This window comes from Empidonax traillii, unplaced genomic scaffold, assembly GCF_003031625.1.
Source record: "Empidonax traillii isolate 1590-97213 ecotype Southwest subspecies unplaced genomic scaffold, ASM303162v1 scaffold55:size2822071, whole genome shotgun sequence".
In the NCBI taxonomy this organism is placed as follows: domain Eukaryota; kingdom Metazoa; phylum Chordata; class Aves; order Passeriformes; family Tyrannidae; genus Empidonax; species Empidonax traillii.
The window spans coordinates 4,494-11,999 of NW_020955248.1; the positions used below are offsets into that span (position 1 = coordinate 4,494).

The 7,506-nt window shown below is 47.9% G+C and overlaps 1 long non-coding RNA gene across 1 annotated transcript in view; it reads right to left on the bottom strand.

Annotated features, from left to right (window-relative positions):
• The window catches only part of LOC114055351, a 10,360-nt gene extending 3,849 nt beyond the window's left edge, over positions 1 to 6,511 (bottom strand). Inside the window, exons 1-2 of the long non-coding RNA XR_003570711.1 lie at positions 6,460 to 6,511; positions 5,618 to 5,667 (exon numbers count right to left, since the gene is read on the bottom strand). This is a non-coding gene — a long non-coding RNA (uncharacterized LOC114055351). The remainder of the gene's footprint in view (positions 1 to 5,617; positions 5,668 to 6,459) is intronic.
• Positions 6,512 to 7,506: the final 995 nt, after the last annotated feature.

The following is a 7,506-nucleotide window of genomic DNA, read 5'->3' on the forward strand; positions in this document are numbered from 1 at the left end:
TTGCCACGTGATCTCCATATAAGCCTCCAGTAGTAGTGCCTGGATGTGCTAAGCATGAAATGATGACTGTCTGGAGCCTTTCAGTAGGATCTTTATTTTGGGACAGAAAGTCCTTCTCAGGAGTACTATTCCCCTGCTGATTTTAGCAACAAAAAAAGGTAAGAAGCCAAAGAAAAAAACAAACCACAACACACCTCTAGCAAAAAGGCTGTGCAGAAGACAAACACTTCACAAAGCAATGTTTTTGTATGCTGAAAACTTTACAGCTACAAAGGGGCCACCAGTAAACATCATCAGAAGGACCAGAACAAGCACAACAATTCCTTCTAGAATAATTTTCATCCACTGTCATAAGAACGGCATATACAACACCTCTTCTGACAGTAAACTAGCATTGGAAAAACTCTGTTTTCCTTTACGTTTAATGAATGTGAAGCAACAGTGAATGCAGTAAATCCCACTGCCACCTCTGGACTCTCAGCTGGTTTCCACTGCTCTCTATTCTCTTGCTTTATTAAAAACCAAAACGCTTGGAAGAGAGAAAAGTGATTGCAAAATCACATTACCCATCAGGAGGCCATGCACTTAGGTGTAGTTCTAGAAGCCTCTTTCAGTTCAACTTTCGAAATCCCAAGTAGATGGCATCCAATTTAACATCTCCCTCTCTCAGAAATCAGACAAAAATTCTGCACTGAATCAGGCAGTTCAATTCTATCCTCTCACACCCAGAAAACTTTTGTTTTCCGAATTATAATCCTGACTTGTTCAATGAAATGTCCAAGAGGAACTCTCAGCAGGAAGCCCTTGGCCTTCCTTCCCTTCCCCCATCAGTGTCTCCCTCAGGTCAGGCAAAGGCATATCCTGGAGCTGCAAATGCCATTAGTCCATGAGTCAATATTTACTTTGCACGCAGAGTCAGAAGAAAACTCCAGCTTCACAAACAAGTACATAAGTGAGCAAAGCACAGACACACACCTGACCAAGGGGTGCAAAAGATGCAGATGATTTCTGTCCCTCACACCCTGACACCTTAGCTTTTTTAAAAATGCAGAATCCTATGTAGACGCTGACACACAGCAGCTGTGTTACGGTGTTGGTGAACCTGGGTCATTCCAGGAACTATCTGTTCAAGGCTTACAAACCATGACCAGCCTCACATTGCTTTGGGTGTTGAGCAACACACCACAAATGCAGGTGGGAGGTGCTGAGGGAGCCTTTGTGCTTCCTTTCTACAACATGACTGGGAATGAAGAGCTGAAGGACTTTACTGCCCTCAGCCTGCTTTCTGGTAGAGTGAGAGTGAAGCAGAGATACACCAAAATCCTCGAGCCAGCCTTGAAAGGGGGATGTGAGACCAGGAGAGCAGCGAAGGGGAGGCTGTGACAGCCTTGCAGAGCAGGGTGGGCAGGCAGGCAAACTGCAGACAGTGTTATGCACTGACTGCAGAGGCTCCACACAGGACTCCAGTGCTGCCCAGTCATCAACTGGGATCACAGTGACTGCAGGAATGTGGTGGGGCAAAGTGCCTCCCAGTTGCCTCAGGGAACTTAGAGCAAGACTTAACAGAGGCAACAATAAGTGGAACTCTGTGTCTCCTGCCATAAAGCACCTTGTAAATTCCTGGCCTCACTGGAAATATAATTCCATGCAGAAATGTAACTAAAATGTACTTCCATGCAACAGTTCTGTACCCTGTTTGGTGCCCAGCAAGTCTGCCTGCTGCAATGACAGAGCTGGAGGTGTTGAACCATTGTCAGTTTATACAAAAGGAACAGAACAAGGAACTTTCAGTTTTGTATCCATTTAATCTCATTTTGAAAATAAGGATGTGAAAAAGCAGAATCCTGCTTCCTACTGTTTATGCATCAGACAGACACACATAGATGGACTTCCTGATCACTGCTCTATGTGTCAAGCTTGTCTCTGAAAAAAACTCTACACAACACCTGCTTATGTATAATGCAGATATCCTACATATGAACAGAGATCTTATTTTCAGAGCAGAACTGCATTTATTTGCCTGGCTCCAAAGTAAAGAGCGTGCCAGCTAAACATGAACTGCACCACCGCGGAGAAAATCTAGTTAGCCAAGACCCTTGGGGTCAGAGGAGGAGGAGTTTCCCCTTTCCCAGTGTTGCCATTGCATAACTGGTGAAAAGATGGGAATATAGAGTGCTCCTTGCATCTCACACAGGATTACAGTTAAGTACTAACACAACAGTTGCTGGGGTTTTCTATCTGCATTGAATGAGGTTAGAAAAAAAGGTCAGGATATCAACTAGCATGGCATTCACTCTTGCTGCACAGTAAAATTCTCCCTGCTTCCAACATAGAGGCGAGAAAACCCATATGTGCAAAAAAGGGCAATCACCCTAGACTTCAAGGCTCAGGGTAAAGGCAATTCCACATTAAACACGAGGTAAATATAAACCAAAGGTTTCTGATTAGTGTCTAAGGAGGGTCCAAACACACCTTCCATCACAGTCAGGTACTGGACACTTTCACCTAAATAAACACAGTGCAGGACCAGGGCACTTCTGCAGAACTCTGCAGAAACTTGTTTTCTCCAAAACTCTCCAGAAGTGGTTTTCACCTTCTGGCCCATGAACTTCTTCAAGACTGTAAACTATTTATAAGATGTCTGTGGAAAGTAATTGCAACTCTCCAATTTCATTTCAATACAGAAATTTGAAAGAAAATATTTCTGCTAGAGATGCAGGGTTGCAGCAGCCAGAGAAAGCTTGAAAGACACGTGTGAGAGTTATTTAAAATCAGGTATTGAGAAGTCTTTTATATGACACTCCTACCCCGAGTGGTGACAAGCAGTGCCATCTGAGGCTCTCTCCATCACCAGTCCTGTTGGCTCATCCCAGGCGAAAGTTTGATTCTCAAGCTGGTCTCGTCCCACTGTTCCCAGTGACAAAGGAACAAGAGCCTGAAGAGTGTCTCTTCCTTGACGCAGCCTCAGATGGATTCGCAGAGGTTTAGCTGTCAGGGTTTGCCGACATCTTGGTGAGGTGTCGGAAAGACTCGATTCAGGTCACTCCCCTGTACCTCTGTTGCATTACTATTTCCTCCAGTATTCACAAAAAAAGTCAGATTCACCTCCCAGGACTCTAAGAAGGTCTCGATTCATTTGGCTTCAGAAAATGGGCTTTTAAGAAGTGTATCCCACAGCATTTGAAACTTTTCTCCTTCAGGGCTCTGTCTTTAAAGAACTTAACTTTCTGAAGAGGTTAGTAACACTCAAAACACCTCTCAGGACTGTTTGCAAAGCCCTTACCTAGCATGTCATGTTTGACTACTTAGATCTTGCTCCTGTAGAAATCTATATGCACAGATAACTTAAGAGGGAAAAAAAGCAAAATATACAATGACTGTTAACATTTGTAACAAAACAAGAGAACAGCTCTGATATTTCCTGATTCTGGGGATCAGGAAGACTTCTTCTCCAAAAAAGAAGGGCTGTCAGGCTATGGACATTTTCTCTCATTTCTGAATCATCAAATACTTCCCAGTCAAGAAATACTGCACTGTCTGTGCAGTAACAACAGTTCTTGTAGTCATACTTATACCAATATACTATCTTCTTCTCACCTATCTCATAAAAAAACATGTTTTCATCTCTCCTAGGGTGATTTCCTCAAGACAGAAACAAAATTGCTCTGCTACCAATATACCTTCTTGCACTCCAGTTTAAAAAAAGCTGAGGCTTCCTCAGAGACAAAACAAATGTGGCAGGACAACATCCTCCTCTTTCCTACCTGGTGTCAACAGTAACACAGCTGACAAGTGAGATTTTCCCCAGTGCTCCCACATACTTACCCTGTGTAAGCTTTGCGTATTTAAAACCTAGACCCTGCGATGAAAGGTGGCATAGAAAGAAGTTTAAGCAAGTATTTGTGTGGCTGAGGACACAAAATTGATGTGCCAACACCTCTCCATCTCTTGAGGGACACTTAGGACAATGCATTCACAGCACAGAATGAAGCTATTTGTTTACCTCATCCTACCTGACAGTTGCAAAATCTCTGTATCCTATCCATTTGAGCTAGGATGGGATCCAGGACACCCACTGTGATACAGACCACCAACTAGGGTCACTGCTGATTTAGCCAGAAGAGCTGTAGAACCACATACACCAAAATATAAGGCGCCTTATCTTTACCACTGCAGATAAAGTTGCAATACTTCTTAGGATTTATTTTTTGAAAGTTTTCTTCACTTCTTATGTGTTGGTGAGAAGTTTGCAATCGACAGTCAGGAAGAGACATCATCCCAACCATTTCCAAAACAGTTACTACCTCGACTGTGGTATCACTCATGTGGGATGAACTCATCGACTCCTTTGTTAAAGCATCCCAAATACCAAACATGGGAAACAATTCTGCAACATGCAAACAAATTCACTAAGAATGGGACTGAGGCTGGCAGCCCATTTCACACAGATCCCTTAATCAATAATCTCTACTGTTACCATAACACCTCAGGTGAGAGACATTGATTTTTAAAGGCTAAACATTTTGATTGTTGCCTGTCTTTTAAGATTGTCAAGGTCCTTTAGAACACTGACATTAGCAAAAGATCTCATCTTGCAGGAAAGCAAGGGACAGGTTAAAAGCACAGCAAAGAAGAAAAATCTAAATTACATTAGCAGGGACCCAAAAATCGGAGAATTATTTCAGTCCTGAGCAGGTGTGCAGTACTTTCCTCACCTCGACTCTCTCCTACCCTGAGCAGTACAATTCCTCCAGAAATACACTCTTCATCTCTGCTGCCCCTCCTAGATTCCCTTCACCCCTTCTTCAGAGGAAGAGTCACTATGAATGACATCTCCCTGCGAATACCAAGCCACGTTATCAAAACATCATCGTAAACAGGAATTGAGAAAGGAAGTACTTGTCATTTTAATTTGTTAAATACAGAATTAACGCAGCTTTGTATTAACATGACACAACCAGTCCCCACCCTGGCCTCTTTAATTACATGTCATGCCTCTTCCCACCCCCTTCCTTCCCTTTTACTTTGTGAATTCTCCAGAGTAGGAATCCAACCTTTGTTTCTGTGTAGGGAAAGCTACACGCACAGTGTGCAGATCCAGAAATACATAATGAAATTGATTTTTGTTCCAGTGGCTGTTTCTTCTCAGGCCACCACTCCAGACACTGTAGCAGCTAAAAAACTAATCTAGAATTCAGATTATCCAGCAAGCAACTGTATTCTGATCAACAGCTCAGCAAAAGCACAGCAGTGCCCCACTCCTGCTAGGCTGGCAGTTCCTTCTTGAGTGATTTCACGATCCAGTCTTGCACTACTGAAAAAACACTGATCATACTTCCAGCAAGACTGCTTCTCTCTCCCATCTATTTGCACAAACAGATCCCTCATTTCCTGAAGGCACTGTTACTACTTTAACCTCCCCCCCCCAAAAAAAAAATCACACCAAGCTATGAAGAGTAGGGCTGAGACATCATGAAGTAAGAAGCTATGACATCACATAAATCCCTCCCCCCACAACTCTGGAATCTACTCGTTTAGAAGGAAAGTACCTGCTTAAATTCAGACATGCTTCAAAAAATTAGGAAGGAACAGGAAATTTTTCCTGTCCCAGCCTTACCAGATCTGTGAAGAGACACCAACAGCCGTCCTGGAGCCCACAGCCACTGCCTGCAACGAGATTTAATTCTGTGTGACAGCGGTTCTTCGCTCCCAAGAATTTGCATCACCAGGTAAGAGGAATTACATCTGTCTCCTGCCTTCCTGACGTTTATTACAGCTGACAATCACAGGGCCTGCAGCACGTCTATTTGTGCCCACTGCCTAGAGGATACTGCCATATTTCCATCTCTGTTCCGTGACCGTTCCTTCCCCCCAGCCAGACAGGAGACTGACTGTCTCTCCTCCGGGGCACCTCCGAAAAGGTGCAAGCGTGGAGAGCAAATGAGTACGGCAGAGCAGGAGGGACGAGACCGCCGGGAGTCGCAGCCACAGGCAGGAGGAGAGGCACGTCCCGGGGAGCAGGGGAGAGCCCAGCCGGGAGAAGGGGACGCCGGCAGCACAGGGAGAAGGTGCCCCAGCAGCCCGGCGGAGGAGCCGTGCACAGCATGAGTCACCGCCGGAGCCAGACCCTGCGTCAGCGCAGCAGGTGCGCGGGAACCTCCCCGGGGATAGGGGTCCCTCCCTTTCCCCGGCCCCGGCCCGCCGACCGGAGCCGCGGCCGCGCAGCCCCCGCCCCACACACGGCCCGGCGGCGGGGCCGCCCGGGCGGGGAGCCGGTGCCGGGGGAGAGGTGGGCGCGGGGCGGCCTCACAAGGTGGCTCGACGGCTCCAGGGGAGCCCCCCCGGCGCGGGGGCAGGCGCAGGGCTGGCAGCCCCGCAGGGTGAGGGGCGGCCCGCGGGCAGAGCCCCCTCCTCGGCCCCGGCCCCCCACCCAGCTGCTGGCCCCGGCCCCGCACCCACCTGCTGCCGCCGCGCTCCCCTCAGGGCGGGCGCCGGCCCCGACCCGGCGGCCCCGCACGCCGCTCCGCTGGCGCATGCGCGGGATCCGGGCGGCGGCGCGGGGCGCGCTGGGGGCTGTAGGCTGGGAAGGCGGGGGAAGGCGTGGGAATGCTGGTGCTCAGCCCTCGCTCGGAGCCGGGGGAATCGCCCCTCCAAACAGCGCACAGACCCAGGCGCCGCCAGTAGAGCGGCAGTGTCACAGACGGGCTGCAGGGACACGGGGCAGAATTATCCAGAAGTGGGATAAGTCACAAAATCAATTAGGCTGGAAAAGACCTCTGAGATCATCGAGTCCAACCTATGACCGAACACCACCATGCCACTCAGTGCTACGTCCAGCCTTTCCTTAAACACCTCCAGAGACAGTGATTCACCACCTCTCCGGGCAGCCCATTCCAGTGTCTAATCACCCTTTTTGTGAAGAAATTCATCTTAAGGTCCAACCTAAACCTCCCCTGGTGCAACTTAAGACCATGTCCTCTCATCCTGTCCCTAGTTGCCTGGGAGAAGAGCCCAATACTCTCCTGGCTACAACCTCATTTCAGGTAGTTGTAGAAAGCAATAAGATCTCCCCTGAGCTTCCTCTTCTCCAGTCTAAACAACCCCAGCTCCCTCAGCCGCTCATCAGACTTGTGCTCCAGACCCTTCACCAGCTTCATTGCCCTTCCCTGGACCCACTCCAGCACCTCAATGTCCTCCCTGAATTTAGGGGCCTAGAACTGGACATAGCACTCAAGGTGTGGCCTCACCAGTGCTGAGCACAGGGGGAGAATCGAGACCTGTACAGTCAAGAGCTGCTCCTGATGCACTGCCTGGTGACCTGCTCCCACCAGCCAAGGAGAGGGGAGAACTACATCTTTGGCTGGTGTCACTGCCAACAACGCCAGAAAGAAGACAGGTCATAAACTAAGGAGTAGAAGTCTCTTAAAGGATCGGTGTATCATGCCAGTTTTCTAGGAGGGTGACATTTCCTCTGTGCCACTGTTATTTGTTTAAAACTTTCCAGGA